At 43.9% G+C, this 16,032-nt stretch overlaps 1 protein-coding gene across 1 annotated transcript in view; it reads right to left on the bottom strand.

Moving 5' to 3' along the window:
* The window catches only part of RASGRP3 (RAS guanyl releasing protein 3), a 168,917-nt gene extending 153,128 nt beyond the window's left edge, over positions 1-15,789 (bottom strand). The window contains exon 1 of the mRNA XM_040429553.1: positions 15,704-15,789. The gene's annotated coding sequence lies outside the window, so the exon portion shown is untranslated. The remainder of the gene's footprint in view (positions 1-15,703) is intronic.
* Positions 15,790-16,032: the final 243 nt, after the last annotated feature.

Genomic DNA, 16,032 nt, shown 5'->3' on the forward strand with positions numbered 1-16,032 from the left:
CCGGTACATAATGATCGGATGCTCTCCGCATTTATTAGGCCAGTCACCGCATCTTCCCTCCTGAACTCAGCTGTATCTCCACCCTCAATACAGTAATACCGTTGAATACTGTGGTGAGAGCAGCAGTATTTTGTGCAGCACGGTGGTCTTTGGTTCTGTTGAGGTGGTGTATTGTGCTGCACTATGGTATTGCAGTCCCTACCTTTTTGTGTTGGCCCTGTCTTCTGTCTATTTGGAGCTGCCTACAACATGGGGCCACTTTTAGTTTTTTTCCAGGGCCACTTTAAGTCTGCCCCTGATTATTAATTTTGAAATATCTATTACTATTGCTCTCTAATGTGCCTTTATTATTCCTGCTAGAAGTTATGAATGGGGTAGGTGGGTGTTTTGAGTTGAGAGTGCCTATGCACAGGCTGACACTATCCAATTAGTGCTTCCATTGTGAGACTCTCCAGGACACCCCCCTCCACCCCCCAACCGGTAACACTCATTTGGACCTTTATTGCAAATTATTTGTAACTTCTAGCAGGAATAATAAAGGAATGTCACAACATAGAGTCATAAGAAAAGTGCTCCAGAATTCTTATTACCTAGGGAATACAAGTAGTTACTAAAAAGACATGTCAGGAGAGGTTACAGGTCCTATATAAGAAGAGGTATAACACATATAGGGGGTCATTTATTAAGACCAGCGTTTTAGATGCCGGTCTTAATAAAGCCCCATAGCTGGCGGTGGATCCGCGGAAGTTGTGAAGAGACACAGGCCTCTCCATAACTTTGGCGCATCCAATGCCTGTCTAAATGTAAGACAGCTTCCTAGCGTCTAAAACGGGTGTATGAAATGAATGAAACAGGCCTGCCGGCCCGTCCAACCCCCCCCCCCCCCACCCCCCGCATCACGCCCACTTTCTTACACCTGGCATGAGTGGGGAGAAGTAGCAGATTGTGGCGCAACTAACCGTTGCACCACCATCTGCGCCTGACATATGCCTACTGGGTCCATTAGCATTTTGTTCAGTTGTTTATACTTTATCTAATAGGTTTCTTTCCATTTCTGGCCATCATTTTCTTGGTTTTAAGACTTGTTTGAATTGTGGAGACATTATCTTCACTGATATCAAAAATGTGTTAAAGTCTCTTTGGTTGGAGAGTGTTTTAATGTCAGGACTCATTATTTTTAATTGAATGCAGTTACTGAATCAGGAGGAGGTTTATCACATGAAATGTAACTAGAAGCAAATCTAATTGTTTAATTAAATGTAAAATGCCACCCTCGATATCACTTTTATTCTAAATTTACACTTCTCATTCTAGTTCTTTAAAGTTGTGTTAAAAAAAGATTTACTGATGTTAGAACTGCCTTGTGACTTAAAGTAAGAATTTGATTAAAGCCACATCAAAAATAAATGAAAGCTACATTACAAGTCAGTCTTACAACATCGCACATATGGGGTATATAGTATTTACATCTGCATTTTCTGCACCTTGTTGAGACGGCACTTGATGACCTGAAAGTTCTTAAGGCCGTATTACACAGCCCAATGTGGCAGACGACTGTCGGGAAGGAAGCGTTCCCTCCCAGCAATCACCTGCTCGCTAGACCGCTGCTATTACATGCATGGATCTCTTCCACAGCATAGGGAGGAACGATCGCTATGCCATCGCACGCCCCCATGCTGTATAGAAGTTTGCCGGTGCCAGATCATGATTAGACACCACGGTATGGCGCCTGCAAACGATTTTTTTTTAAACATGTCAAAAAGTTTGGATTGCCCAAAGAAAGAGTGCTTGCTCGTTCACCGGGCAATCGGTAACGAGCAATCGCTAACGAGCATGTAATACAGGCTTTGCGCCTTATAAGAGGATATGGACATCTTCGGGGAGGGGTTTGGGTCCATTGTGTTCCAGAGAGCTGCAAACAAGCAGTTCCCAAGTGGGATGTCCATATATTAAGTGGATGCCCAATGGCCCATTGACTTGGCTACATGTAATACTGTAATACTGCATTTGTCATGTAGCAGCTGCAAAAGGGAAAATAAACAGCTCACCACAGCATCCCAGGATGATACAAAGCTTTTAAAGGGCATCTGTCAGCATATTTGTACCTATGAAACTGTCTGACCTGTTACATGTGCGCTTGGCAGCTGAAGGCATCTGTGTTGGTCTCATGTTCCTATGTGCCCGCATTGCAAAAAAAAAATGAAGTTTTAATATATGCAAATTATCCACTTAGAGCAATGGGGGCGTTGCTATTACTCCTAGAGACTCTGCTCTCTCTCTGTAACTGCTGGACCCTCTGCACTTTGATTGAGAGGGCCAGGCGGTGAAAACGTGATCATGCCTGACCCTGACATCTCCTAAAGACTCTATCATTGCGCCATGTGCTTCAGTATCCTGTACGTTACTGGAAAGAGGGTCGCAGTACTAAAGAGAACTGCCGGCAAACATCCTTCCTGTACTGCGCCTGTGCCTGATTGAAGCATACGGTGCAGCACGGGAAGTGAGGGCCAGGCATGGCTGTGGTAGAGAGAAGAGGTCATGGCTGTGGTAGAGAGAGCAGAGCTTCTAGGAGTAATGGCAACGCCTCTCTTGCTCCTAGAGACTAATTTGCATATGTTAACATTTTTCTCATATATGAACATGGGACCAACACAGATGCCTTCAGCTGACAAGGGCACATGTAACAGGTCAGCCAAAGAGACACTTCCATCAGAAAGGGGTATTTTAAAAAATATTCATAGAAAACCATTTTGTTTAGAATTTATGGCTGGTTTTCTGTTTTTATCCTGCTCTTTCTGCAGTAGAATCACACAAAAAATTAAGTTCTAAATATTATCCTTCTGTAGCAGTCGACAGAAATGACCTTCTATATAAATAGCTAATCCATTTACTGTTGCTGTGAGGGGAAGGTGTTACCAGAAAGGTAATACTCATATAGTAGATGTAGAATATATGACAGCTCTATTGTTCTCTGAATAGACCTAGTCCACTAAAGAGCATTGCATTGATTAGAGTAATGCGAGATGCTCTGCTCTGATGCCGCAATGGTGGTCTGACTGAAATAGTTAAGTGAGATTGCCGTGCTAAAAGTTGAAGCAAATAGGAAGTTCAAGAGCCATGTCAGGAAGCTGAATATTTAGAGTGACTTCAAAAACATTATAACCAGAAAATCATCTGTAAATTTTTTTAAAATTAAAAATGGCCTACAATGTTCACATATTGGTTATTAATATGTGATTATATATGTATCCCTTAAAAAGGGAACCTGTCATCAACTTTATGCTGACCGTACTGAGGGCAGTATAAAGTAGTGACAGAAATGCTGATTTCAGCTAAAAGTAAGTGATTGTTGAGAACCAGCATCATAATCATTGCAGCCCATGCCTTGAAAAGAGTCAAATCTACCTGAGAAGAGTCATGGTTATTCATAATCTCTTGCTCTCCCTGCCCATCTGCTGATGATTGGCAGTTCTCTACTAGAGAGAAAGAGAGAAAACTAGGTAGAAGACTGTCAGTCATCAGCAGGTGGGCAGGAAGAGCAGGAATTCATGAATAACCATGACTCTTCTCAGGTGACCCTTTTCCAGGCCTAGTCTGCAATGTTTGTGATGTTGGTTCTCGGCAATCACTTACTTTTTAGCTCATGAGTGACACACCACTGAAATCAGCCCTCAGTGAGGTCAGCATAAAGTTGATGTTAGGTTCCCTTTAAAAGAAGCAAATGCAAAGGATAAAATAAACCAGTTAGTTTTACTACAGAAAAAATGCCATAAAAACGAAACCCTTAAAATTGTGGCGGAATTTGGAATTTTTTCTAGCTTCCCACTCAATTGGATACAATATTAAATGGTGCCATTAGAAAGTAGAACTTGTCACACAAAAAAACAAGCCCTCATATGGCTGTGTGAACTGAAAAAAAGAAAAATGGCTCGGTCCTGAAATGGTTAGCTTCACTTCTGCCTCGATCATTGGGGTTGTCCAGTTTGGACATAATGGACACCCAACAGTAAACTGAAGACATAGTGTCTTACTGCTGAGACCTCCAGCTATCAGTTGTAATAAGTAGGGAAACCTGGAAACATGCTATTTCGGTGCAGCACCACTACAGAGCAAAAGCATTATACAGTTTCCATGTACAATAAATCCATGGGATGCCTGCCTAATGTATGGACCTGCCGAGTCCTCCAGACATAGCTATTCTCTGTTGTGGCCATTAGATGAGGTTCCTGAATGGTGACATCCCCCCAAATTGAATATTCCATAATACAGTTTTTGACAAACATTTTTCTAATCCACCCAACCACTTTAATGTTGCAATATCAACTCTGTGGTGACATATTATTTGTATTCTTTGGACATTTGAAGCACATGCTAATGACTTTTGACTTTGGGATATTTAAGGATATCTTTTTTCCTGCGGCTCAGAGGATGCTAAATTTGCATTTGACTGTTGTTATCCAGCTGAGAAGTTACGATGAGGAAGTAGAACACAGGAAGTGGATTAGAGCAGACAGGAAATCCAGGCTTCTAATACACTGGCAGTGAACACACGACAGACCTTAAACCAATAGAAACTGTAAAAAAATAAAATAAATGCAGCATATAGATTTTATTTTACTTCTCATATTTATGATTTAAATCTCAAAAAGTTTGACTCGCATCACCAGTCATTATCTAGCTATCTTCATAACTCAGTAGTCAATCATCTTTAGATTCATAAGAGTAGAGATAAAATAACAGTGTGCCTTGTGTTAAAGCACCCACTCATCCACAATTCCTGGCACATAAACTAAGGTTAAAGAGGTTGTCCACTTTTTGTTCGAGGGGTTTCCTAATAATAAGCTGATCACAGGTTGTACCACTGAAGGAACCACCAGCAATCAGCCGTAAATGTTACCTTCCCCGCAGTTCTATTACACTGTGTGTAATCAAATCAAAGTGCTCTCAGTTCATAGACTTGCTGGTTCCTCCAGAGTGTCACTCTTTGTGGCTACTCTTAAATCAAGTTGGATCTTAGGAGAGGGAACAAGAGGAAAAATGTCAAAGGAAAGTTTGAGACTTTCTGTAGAATTTCTTCATCTAGGATTTGTTTCCTTTTTTTTTAGGTATCTAAAAAATGAAGTAACAACAGGTTTTGCTAACCATAGCTGAGCCCTATCTCTGTTACACACATTCTACTGGAATTATCTACTCATAGGTACTCATGATGTCAACCTAGCTTAGATGTAGAGGATCCCCTGATCTGTTACCAACTTATCTTCAGAATAGATGGGCAATCTGCCTAGATCAATTGTACATTATTTAATATTTTATATGCCAAATTAACTATAACCCATTTGTCATCAGATCCAGCCATTTTTATATTGCCATGTTAGCTGCTAGAGATGAGCGAAGTTTTGAACAAATTCAATTTGGTAGCTTCGTCGAAGATCGACAAGAAATTTGATTTGTTACAAATTATTTTGTCATAAATCAGCTATACCCAGACCAATCTGCCTAAAAACAGAACTGATTTCAGACGGAGTAGGAGCAAACGGATGTCAATACAATGACATCCGTCCTCCATTGAAGTGTAGGTTAAATAAAACGGAAACGTTTGTTTCCGTTTGAACCCCTTAAAGACCGGGCCTATTTTCATTTTTGCATTTTAGATTTGTCCTCCTCATGTTCCAAAAGCCATAACTTTTTTATTTTTCCGTTCACATAGCTATATGAGGGCTTATTTTTGGCGGGACAAGCTGCATTTTTTAATGCCAGCATTTAATTTACCATGTCTTGTATTAGAAAACAGGAAAAAAAATTCTTTGTGTGGCAAAATTAAAAAAAAAACTGAATTCTACCAAGGTTTTTGGGGTTTTGACATCGCAGCATTCACTATGCACTAAAAATGACCTGACGTTCTTATTATGCGGCTCAATATGAATGCGGCGATACCAAACTTCAACATTTTTTGTTTTTGTTTTACTACTTAAAAAAAAAAAAAACGTTCGAAAAATCAACATTTTCTTTGCATCACTATATTGTGAGGGTCTAACAATGTGGATTGCCAGTAGTCATCCCTCTGCCGAATCCTGACAATGCAGCTGTCACTACGCAAACATAAAAGCATGCATCTGGCCATTTGCACAAGGGACTCGGAGAGCCTACCTGCCTCCATCTCCACTGCATACTGCGATGGTCTGTTGGGGTCATCTGCTTCGTCTTCATCGTCATCCTCCAACCCCCCATGCTCCAGCTCCTCTCCTACTCCCCTGGTCAGATAAACCACCTAGGTGTGTATAAAATTTCTAGGAGTTTATGTCCTCATCCTCCTCCTCTGCCAGTTTATCCTCCTCAGTGCTTAGGTGGCGATGAGATGTAGGTGCCACATTTTTTGTCCACTCGCCAATCATATTTCTCAATATCCGCTCCAGGATGTGAAGGAGTGGAATTACATCATTCATCCCGTAGTTCTGCCAACTGACAAATAAAGTGGCCTCCTCAAATGGCCTTAACAAACGGCAGGTGTCACACAGGAGCTGCAACTGGGTAAGATGGAAATTACACTGGGGAGTAGACCTGTCCATCTGTTGCATTAAGAAACCGTTGACCTCCTTCCTCTGCTCATACAGGCAGTCTAACATATGGAACATGGATTTCCAACGGGTGGAAAAATTGCATATCAAGTGATGTTGGGAAAGCGCATTTTGCCTTTGCAGCTCAAGGAAGGCATGTTTTGCACAGTAAGAGTGGCTGAAGTGCATGTACCCTTTCCTGGACATTTTTAACAGCTCTTGCAGTCCAGTGAAAGACTTGAGGAACCAGGTGACAACAAGATTGAAGATGTGCACCATGTAGGCACATGGGTCAGCCTTCCCTGATGCAGTGCAGACAAAATGTTCTTCCCATTATCAGTAACCATGATTCCTATTTCCAGCTGGCGAGGAGACAGACAGTATTCCATTTCTTTATTGATGACTAGTGTTGATCATGAATATTCTAATCGTGAATTTTTATTGTGAATATCGACACTTCGACAATTTGCAAAGATCTAGAATATAGTGCTATAGCTTCATAATCGCGAATATTCTAGATTTTTTTTTCATCAGTAACCTCCCTTCTTACTTGTGGGCCAATGAGAAGGCTGCAATATCTTTGTCTGAGCTTAGCAACATCCCTAGCAACCAATAGGAAAGATTCCTATGTACCCCTTACTATAAAGGAGACTTCCAGCAGCCATTTTCTGCTGTTTTTTTGCAGTTCTGAGCGAGAGAGAGGAGTGTCATTGCTGTGCTCTGTGCTTTGCTGAGTCATCTGGATCCTTATTCAATTACATTAGATAGATAGTTAGTTAGTTAGTTAGTTAGTTAGTTAGTTCATATATATAATACAGATAGTTAGTGGGAGACAGTCAGTGTAATACTTACCACGCTCCCAGGCACCTGCGTCGCTCCTGATGCCCTCACGACTGCCGCTGCATCCCCCTGTCGTGCAGATCCGGCAATGGGGGGCGGTTGGGGTGTAGTGCAGCCAATAGAAGGCCATTACGGGAATGAGCCTCCCTAGCGTCACCCGCGATGCAAGGGAGGCTCTTCCCATCACTGCCTGCTATTGACTGCCCCAACATCACCGGATGTTTTCATCCGCGTGATGGGGAGATGCAGCGGCGGCCATGCTGGGGAGCGGAGTGCTGGGGAACGGGGTAAGTATTACCTTTATGCGGTTCCCGGGCATTTTTGGCGCTTAGTATGCATAAATACATACACACTTCACAGTAACTGAGTGGGGATGGGCTGCTGGACACATACTGTCCTCTATATGAGCAATTCATCAGCAAGCAGAGTTCATGGGGAGGGGGGTCCTCTATGAGCCTTATATACAAGTGTCCCCCTACCGCATAGGAACTCTGCTTGCTGATGCCCTCTGTCTTCCTTCCATCAAGAATCCCCCCATGAACTTTTTTTAAATTACTGCTCAGACTGTGGGTGGCTGTTGCTGGGCTGGCAGCAGTGATGCTGGGGCTGCATTCAGTGACTGTTCCCTGTTCGGTGGGTGGCTGATGAGGCAGGTGAGCAGCGCGTGAGCGCAGCATACAACTGCCGCACCCGCACAGTTCTGTCTGCTGGGCCCGCTGCGCTGCTCCTGCTGCGAGCGATACACTGGCCAATCAGCAGCAGGAGCTTTGCACTGCTAAATGCTGATTGGCCAGTGCAGTGCCCAGCAGACAGAAGCGAGAGCGCTATGCTGCCTGGATCCTGGATGTTACTGGTCAGACATCGGTGATTGCTGTGGAATGGGGGAGGGGGGCCCTGAGCATAGGGGAAGCAGGATTCCCCCCCCCCCCGTGCCATAGGCCCCATAGCAGCTGCGTGGTCAGCCTATATTGGTGGTATGCCCCTGGATATAGTGTAGCTGATAGGATCCAGTGCAGGGTGTTAGATAGTGTGATAGGAATTACTGTGCTGTGATAGATAGTGATTAGAGTCTTTGTCTTTCGTCTTTGAAAAAGAAAAAAAAGGAATTTGCTGTCTGTTTTTCTGTGCTGATAGGGATTACTGTGCTGTGATAGGGATTACTGTGCTGTGATAGGGATTAGTGTCTTTGACTTTCATCTTTGAAAAAAAAAAATATTTGCTGTCTGTTTTTCTGAATCCCTATTTTATTAGATTTTTTTCCCCATTGTCCCAAACCCAATAAAGTCTTCCCAAAGTCCCTCTTTATTTTCTTTGTATAGTTTTTTGGCTGTAAATACATTTCACAGTCACGAAAGTTGCTGCCAACCATTTTCTCCAGTCTCAGGAAATGTTTAGCAGCTTGAAAATATATTACATTGCCGATTTTCCCAATCAAGAAAATAATGACTGGAGATCACGAATTCTAGAATTTGAAAATTGATGGTGAATATTAGGCCAAAAATTCGCAAAATATTGTGAAAATGAATATTGCCTTTGCTGCTCATCACTATTGATGAAGCGGAGTAGTTCCTCCCCCGGTGTGGCTCAGTTCGCCCAGGCTTCTGAGGTGCAGAACCACGTGACAACCCCTAGCTTTGAATAAGTGATGTGATGGAGGACAGCTGTGAACCTAGAGGGAAGGATGAGGACAAGGTGGAGGATGAAGAGGAAGAGGAGGACATTGGCACAGAAATTCCACGATTACAACGCGGAGGCAATATTACTATCACCTGGTCAAGTTGCTGGTGTGCTAGAACAATATTTATCCAGTGGGCTGTGAAAGACATATATTTTCCTTTACCATAGTTACAACTCCATATGTCAGCTCAGCGCTGGTGTGAACTCTACCAGACACTGAGAGGCCCAAGGACTGGCCCACCTTCTGCTCAAGGTACATGTGCAGGGATGGTACAACTTTTTGGGAAACTACTTGGAAAGAGAGGGACTATAGTACCAGCAACTTGGCCAGGTGCATGTTGAGCTTCTGGGCCACTGGATGATTGCACTCATACTGTAGGCTTTTTGCAATCATCTTGTGATCGATTACTGTCGAAACAAGTGATGAGGAGGAGGAGCATCAGGAGCAATAGACAACATTGAAGTCGATGAGAAGGAATGACATCTTCCTTCTGCTGACATTGACAAGCCCTTACTGATGGAGAAGGGGTGCAGACTGGTGGGAAATGTAGCTATTGCTGTATCAGGCTGTAAGACTAAATGAGTGGCATGGTTGTCCCATGTTACATTATGTGACGATCATTGTGTTGACGCAGGGCCATCATGTCAAATATGCACCCTGGCCATACCTGACCTTCTGCCCACACATCCTGCATACCGCCACACTAACGTCCCCCAGTGACTGTCTGAAATATTCCCACACTGGCGAGTATCGCATTTTCCCTCTACCTCTGTGTGATGCCTGCATGCCGCTGCTTTTATGAACCCATGCACTGCCAGTGTGTACCTCACAGGTAGTCTCCCGAGTACACTACCACCCTTTCCCCCTGATGATGACAATGCCCCCTCTTCACCCGATTCCCAGGTGAGATTGGCTACATCATCATCTACATATGTTTGCGAGCCACTTGTATCACCCTCACCCAGGGGCAGACTGGGAACTTAAAGTAGCCTTGGAAAAATTACTAAAAGTGGCCCCATTCTGTAGTCGGGTCCAAATTGATGGAAGGCAGGGCAAGGAAAAAACATATTCTGGCACATACCATTCCAAAAAAGAGCCAGATACCACAGTCCATGACAAAATACTGCCACTAGCAGCATAAAATACATCCCAAAAACTTCCACTGGCTGGCCTTGAGGAAGGCTCAGACGGCACCCTGGGCATTGGCCCACTGGGAAATTTCCCTGTAATGTCTATGGCCAATCCGCCCCTGCCCTCACCTGTTTCTTCCGCACATCCCTGACCTCGCACAACATGTGCTCCCACCTAACTGTCATCATCGGTAGTTGCATGCCTAAGGGAGTCTGCAGCAGACCTCTCCTCCAAGTCTGTGCTGGCCTGTAACTGTTGACTGCTCTCAAAAAGGTCATTGTCACTGTAAAGCGGAGCAGAGACGGTGGCTATTATTTGGCTAACAGACAGAGCAGCAAATGCAAGAGGCAGGTTCAGGACAGGTGAGGACATAGTACCAGTTTTTGGGCCATGGCAACATGGCGTCAGAGGAACCCTCCGTTTCATGGCTGTGTGTATCTGTTGTAACTTAAGATAATTGTGAGGACCGAGTTAACCATTCCAGTACAGCTAGATTGTTGGTCCAAACAAAACTGCTGGATGACACTGGCAGCTCTGGCCTGTTGCTGCAGCTGCTTCCACCACCCCTTCTTCTGCTGCTGCTTGTGCCAGCTGCAGCATCATTTTTTGCCACTGCCCGTTCCTTTGGAGAGCCCAGGCAACTCTCTGTTGGTCATAGTGTATAACAACTGTATCGCTAACAGAACGGATTAGCTATAAATATTGGTGCACTGCACACTTATGTTCATGATCAATATTAGACTGGGGTACCTAGGGCCCACCAATAAAGTTTATTTTGAGGGACAACTGTATTGATACATTCAAATAATACCTGGTCACACAGCAGCAAGACTCTATAAGACTACTGATTATGGGGGTCCCTGCATCGACTTTGAGAAGACAGGTCCCTGGGAAAAGAAGGCTACTAGTGTTGATCGAGCATGCCCGGCCAAAAAAATGGATCTGTGACATACAGTGTACTTTTTCAATAGACAGTGTCCATTTCTGACAGTGACATTAGCTGCGCCACGTCTCCAGTGTAAAGTGTGCGCATCCCAAAAATTTCTGTGACATCCAGTGTACCTTTTCAATAGACGGTGTCCTCTTCTGAGAGTGACATTACCAGTGCCACATCTGCAGTGTAAAGTGTGCGCTGAAAAAATTTATCTGTGACATACAGTGTACTTTTTTCGTAGAAGCTGCGGACAGTGACATTACTGGTGGTACCTCTCCTGTAAAACGTTTCCTCATCCCAAATATCTGTGACATTCCCTATAATTTTTTATTATCCGCTGGTGACAGCATTGACATTATCTGCGGGATATCTCCTGTGTGACGTGCGAGTTGAAACTGTGCCTGCTGCCAGAGCACAAGAAAACCTATCATCCACGATACATAGCTTCATGTCCCAGTTTCCAGGGTGGTGCAGGACACCACTCTTGAAGTCAGACCAGTGCGACCAGGTGGTCAGTTGGATTGCAGCAGATAATGCTTCAAGTTGGTTAAGCACCACCCTGTCTTCCACCAAGTCCAGTCTTAGTAGCCAAGAGTCTGCCCAACCCAATCCTCACTGTGATCCTCCTTCCTCTTACCATGGAGAGTCTGGGCAAATAAGTGATCCCACACTCAGATATTCCGAGGAGTTTTTTTCAACGCCATTCCTTGATTTGGCCCTCTCGCCAAGCACGATTGAAGAGGGACAGATCTTGTGCCCTGATTCCCAAACTCTTGAGCATCCACAATCACAAGAAGATGACGGTGGGGAACGGCAATTACTGTTTAATGAGGTGGATGATGATGAGACACAGTTGCCAATAACTCAACGGCAATTACTGTCTCAAGAGGTTGATGAAGAGGATGAGACACAGTTGCCAATCACTGACGTAGTGGTTAGGTCAATAAGTCAAGAAAATGAGCAGAGTGAGGAAGTGGAAGAGGAGGTGGTGGACGATGAAGTCACTGACCCAACCTGGGAAGGTGGAAAGCCGAGCGAGGACAGCAGTACAGAGAGGGAGGGATCTGCTGCACCGCAACAGGCTTAAAGAGGCAGTGAGGTGTCAAAAGGGAGAAGGCGGGCCACGCCAAACAGCCCCGCAACTGTTCCCCGGAGCACCCGCTTGCGGCAATCTCCCTTGCCAGGGGGTAGGTGTTCTGCAGTATGGCGCTTTTTTGAGGAAAGTGGGGACGACAAAAGAATAGTAGTTTGCAGCCTGTGCCGTACCAAAATGAGCCGGGGCATGAACACTAGCAACCTCACCACTACCAGCATGATCTGCCACATGGCATCCAAGCACCATAATAAGTGGGCCGAACGCCTGGGTCCACAATCTGTGTCTGCGGGTCACACAACTGCCTCCTCTTCCCCTATGCTACGTGCTGGCCAATCCCCTGTCGAAGGTGCAGGCCCGGGTGCCTCCCTCCCTTCACCGGGACCTTCCCAAGCACCATCAGCGACCACATCCACTTCCGTGTCCCAGTGCAGCATACAAATGTCCTTACCCCAGGCATTTAAACGCAAGCGCAAATACCCAGCCACCCATCCACAGGCCATAGCACTAAATGCGCAAATTTCCAAATTACTGGCCCTGGAAATGTTGCCATTTAGGCTTGTGGACACTGAGGCCTTCCGCAGCCTGATGTCCCCAGCCGCCACTATTTTTCAAGATGTGCCGTGCCTGCCTTACACCAACATGTGTCCCATAACATCACACATGCCCTGACCAACGCAGTTACTGGGAAGGTCCACTTAACCACGGACACATGGACAAGTGCTTTTGGCCAGAGACGCTACATTTCTGACGGCACAGTGGGTGAACTTTGTGGAGGCTGGGAGCGAGTCGTACCCTGGGATGGCACATGTGCTACCGACGCCAAGGATTGCGGGCCCTACATCAATCAAGGTTTCTGCCAGCATCTACATTAATGGCTCCAACCCCCACTTCTCCTCCTCTGCCTCCTCCTCCACTTCCACCTCTGAATTATCCGGGTGCAGCACCAGTCAGCCATCAGTCGGTAGCTGGAAGCAGTTTATCACTGCAGTGGGGAAGCGGCAATAGGCCGAGCTGAAGCTGATATGCTTAGGGGACAAACAGCACACCGCCTCAGAGCGGGAGTCCAAGATGCATCCAGACATCCTCCCCATGCTGTCCCCGAACCATTTCAGTGGTGTTTCCATCAATTTCTGACCTTTTCATGTGAACCAGACACCCTCCCCTCTTCAGAGCAGGGGGTGCCTGGTTTAATGCTCAGATTATCCCATTGACTTCCATTGTGCACAGGTGCTCGGTAGAGCACCCGAGCATCCCGAGGTGTTTGGCCCGAGCACTTGAGAACTTTGGTGCTCGATCAACACTAGAGGCTACTAGCTGAACTAGCTCTGTGCCTAGAAGTCTCAGTGACCTGATCATGTCTATAATAATAAACTGGGTAGTTTCTTAAATAGTCTACCCAGTTTATTCTATGAACTTGGGCTGGTTGAGGTGCTGTACACTGCCTATATATGTATACCTATAGTTAGTGCAGTGAGTTTACTGTTTATTTCAGCAGTCTCCTATGCTCTCCCTATACCCTCTTTGCACTCTTCCTCTCCAATATTGTCCTACACTCTCTGCTAAGAGCAACACTGTCCCTAGTGCATGAGCATCTTGTCATGTCTCTCCATACGCTCAGCTCTCAGGAAAATGGTGGCGAACGAGTGGGATCAGGGTTTTATAGGGCTTTTCCTAGCTGTGACATCACAGGGGATGGCTACCTGCAGATTGGCTGGCTGCACGACATTATGAGCGATATAGTGTTCCCAGGCTTGTCTCCCCTACACTTACTTTCACTTTCTAACACGTGCAGCCGCCATTTTAGGAAAACTGATTCATTACCACGAAGCACAAGGAAAATCTGATTTGTTTAGAATTGAAGTTTTCCTAAACTTCGGACCGAATTCCACTTTGGATGCTTCACTTTGCTCAACACTAGTACCTGCCATTACTATTTCTTCTGTTAGCAAATCATGTGTTTTTTAAAAAATGCCTATGTTGGTGGAAGTGCTTAATACTCTTGACATTGACAAGCCCTCAGGAAGAAATGCCTCATCTCAGGATATGAACTTCCCATTCCCTTCATAAGGCATCAAATCAACAGCCAGACCTTGCATCATCTCATCTCTAGAATTCATACCGTATAACTATAGCAAATTGAATATCCATCTGCGTTTTCATGTCTACCATTTACAATACATTGTACTCAGTTTCTGAGACCTTTTTCATATTGTTTTTCTCTAACATTTATATAAAAATAAAAAAATTCTGTAAAGAATGGGTATTTTATAATACAAACCCCAAAATTCTGTAAAGAATGGGCATAAAACTCCTGAACGAGCTCTAATATTTAAACCTAAGGTACCAATTAGTCTAAAGCTGATGAAAATGAGTGATTCCACCCAAAACAATCATTTGTTGGGTGAAATTGAATAATGAAAGATTTTTTCAGATCATTGACAATAGTTGAACCAGAGGTCTCTTTCTGAGAAAAAACGGTCCCAGAAAGGCAATTATATCACAGTAACAAATATGCAAATCTATGTTCACAAGACCAAAAATTATATACACAACAATGTCACTTTTTAGACCATATAAGCAAAACATCACAACCAAACTATTAAAATCAATAAAAAACAGACAAGCTAACAGTGAGGGACACTTAAAATAGAAGGTGACCCTCATAGCTGCACTGACTTATAATATTAAAGTCAAATGGTGTGGTGGTTTCAAGCAGCACTTTACTTTTCCACCCAATGGTAGTGGTCTCTTTCACATTGCAGAGTATCATTATTGATTTGGGTTGGATTGTGTATTGCATGTCACAGTGTCACTTCTGTCATAATTGCTTTTTTTTGGGTGTGCATACAGTTTTTTATATGTGTTACGTGATATGATTGCTTGGCTTTTCAGGGATACCCACTATTCTTTAGCTCATTAACTTTAAGTATTGGTAGGTCTTAGGGCACAACCCTAATGCCTGACTGGCTCTAAATAAAATATTCATATTTCATCTAACTGTATGAAAGCATAAAAGTAATAAAACAGAACATATTTCACTGAACGGGCTGTCCTAGTGAAGAATTACAGCATACATCAGGTAAGAATACATATATTTCATTAAACATTATCTCACAGGTAACAACACTGGCACTTAAAGGAATTCACTGAACTGTCTTAAATTACCATAAATAAATGACTACAGCAGAAGAGTCAATCTATGCCCAAAATAAGCAAAAACAAAGTCAAATGTCTTTACACATTTAGTTCCATTCTGAGCCTTCCTCGTGAGATGTGAACCATGTGTTCCTCTGTCAGTGGCACTGTGCTATATAAATAGGTGTCAGAGGCAATGTTGCAAGTTTGCTTGAATTCACTTGGCATGAAAATCAAGTTTATTTTAAGATATTACCTCTGATCTCAGAATTGGCTTCTACTCTGCAGATGTATAACGTTACCTAAAAAGATCCATGAGATTCACCATTTCTGACCTTGTCCTAGGCTCAGTCCTCTTCCTCCTGCGCACCAGGTCACACGTATTTTTTTTTCTGAGACGCTCCTTGGATTTTATATTAAGATTTTGTTCATTTTGCCAGGTCTGGACGGTGTCCTGCTCCCTCCCAGTAGGACGACATAAAAAGCTTGTATGAAGGTCTTTGCCGTAAAATTGTAGATGACTTGACTAAGCAGCAAACACATTTCCTTCTATTCTTTCTTAAGTTCATTTTCCTGCTTCCAGTTATGTGTTTTTTTTTTTTCTTCTTCTTAATTTGACTATAAATAGGTTTGACAACCACAGCTCGCAGTAGCAGCCCAGGCA

The sequence above is a fragment of the Bufo bufo genome, chromosome 4 (genome assembly GCF_905171765.1).
Source record: "Bufo bufo chromosome 4, aBufBuf1.1, whole genome shotgun sequence".
Taxonomy (NCBI): Eukaryota; Metazoa; Chordata; class Amphibia; order Anura; family Bufonidae; genus Bufo; species Bufo bufo.